The sequence below is a fragment of the Guillardia theta genome (genome assembly GCF_000315625.1).
Source record: "Guillardia theta CCMP2712 unplaced genomic scaffold GUITHscaffold_111, whole genome shotgun sequence".
In the NCBI taxonomy this organism is placed as follows: Eukaryota; class Cryptophyceae; order Pyrenomonadales; family Geminigeraceae; genus Guillardia; species Guillardia theta.
This window is the reverse complement of record NW_005434563.1, coordinates 34,674-36,808: the sequence shown is the minus strand read 5'-3', so window position 1 is coordinate 36,808 and position 2,135 is coordinate 34,674.

The following is a 2,135-nucleotide window of genomic DNA, read 5'->3' as shown; positions in this document are numbered from 1 at the left end:
TCGCCTGGGCCAGGGCCCTGCTCCGCCCCCTGCTATCTCGACCGCGTTCCCCCTTGGCCCTGGCTGCATCAAGCCTCGCCTGGGCCAGGTCCTGCTCCGCCCCTGCTATCTCGACCGGGTTCCCCCTGGCCCTGGCTGCATCAAGCCTCGCCTGGGCCATTCCTTCTACTGTCGCGGCTTTTGCCTGGGCCAGGTCCTGCTCCGCCCCTGCTATCTCGACCGGGTTCCCCCTGGCCCTGGCTGCATCAAGCCTCGCCTGGGCCAGGTCCTGCTCCGCCCCTGCTATCTCGAGTTCCGAGCAAAGCCTCCGCAGTACCGGCAGTGGCCGGGCAGTGCCGGCGGCCCTGAAAGTTCACTGCCGTACGGTATGATAAGAGATTGAAACTTTATGGCCGCAAATTCAACGCCGGGCACAAACCGGCACACACTGACCGAGGTAAGATTGGCGGGCCCTGTGCGACACTGCGGGTGACGACGGTCACTGTCAGGACCAAGCCTCCTCGACTCTTTAACTTAACTAGTAACTTTGAGTAGAGGTAAGTCCGTACTCTCCCCTTCAATGTCCACTGGCACCGGGTTCAACATACGGTTAGCGTCAAACCAAGTTGAACGCCCGTTGAACGGCCCGGACCTGTGTCTCCGCTAGAGTCATGCTTGGAGGTAGTCTCGTGCCGCGTGCATTCCGAATTGTAAGTCCTCCGCTAAGATGATCATGATAGTACTGTCCGATCTTCTTTGATCAGACCCCTCAGGGCCTTGTTCTCCCATGTCTATGACTTCAGGGGTGATACTTCCAATCTTCCCTTGAGCGTAGCCATATCCTGCCATCGTGTCATCTGCTGTCCCGTCGTGGACTGATATAAGCTGACTCTCTCCTGCTGCCATCCACGGCGAGTCCTAGGTTCTTGACGGTCGGACGGTCTTCTTCATGATTCTCCTACGTCGTCCTTATTGTAGCTGTTGCTGTCCTCTCCAGGGGTGCATTCCGAGGCTAAGCATCTGTGCACTTGAGCCACGTCGATTGCTTGGCATTGTCTGAGGTGAAGCTTGCTCCTATCCGAGGTGCTTCAACACCCCGTGACCCGGGCCAGGTAGTACCGGGCCCGGCCGTACTACGGTCCGACGGCCCGCGGGTGGCACGGGGGCCGAGTCCCGGTCACCGGGTGATACGGTCGAACTTCCGCGAAGTTCACGGTTCGGAACCGTGACTACTACGCGGCGGTACTACGGTCACACCGTGGCACGGTCACCATCCGATGATCGTACTACGGCGCGTACGGTACTACTACTTGAACGTAGTACCGTGGGCCCGGGGTCGCCGGGCGGCGGATCCGGGACGGCGCCCGCCCGGCGGCGGGCCGCCGTGCGAGTTCCGACCGTCCGGTCGGACTCGCCGACGCCCGGACCCCGGCCGCCCGGCATCATCCCGGCCCGGACTCAGGCTCGGTCCGGCCCGGCGGCGGCGCGGCGGGCCGGGACGTGATGAGGCTTATAGCAGAGAGCTCCTGGCTGCTGGGGTGGGTGGGTGACAAACAATATAATCCCATGGTAGGGTACATGAAATTTCTTATTGACACCGGTTAGTTTTACACAAAATAGTTATATGTATATGTAGGGTAGGGTTAAATTTGATGGAGGAAGAGGGACAGGGTGAAATGGGGGATGGACTAGGGTGGGGTTGAGTCGCATGTGTGGAAATGACAGCGACATGGAAGGAAGGCTAGGAGAGGGTCAAACGAGTCAGGAGGGAGCCGAGCATGGGAGAGAAGTAGACGAGAACAGATGGAGAGAGTTGAAGTGAGAGGGGAGGAGGAGATAGTAGATGATGGCCGACCATGGCAGACGATGGCGAAAAGCATGAAAAGGTATCAGATGCTAATTAGGTTCAGGATTTCATTGAGGCTGGTTTCTGATGAGCAGAATGAAGATTCCCTGCAATTTTTCACGTCTCTATGTTGTGCACGACGAGCACGATGACATTCTTTGTGTTGATGAGCTGAGAAATAAGGTGCAGGACGCGTCCAGCCAGACCAACTTGGTTTGTAGGCTCCTCAACATCTCGGCGAGCTCTCGTGAGGTTCGCTCGTGATGGCTGCATGCTGGCTGATGCTTCAACAACCCGCAGGCTGACGATG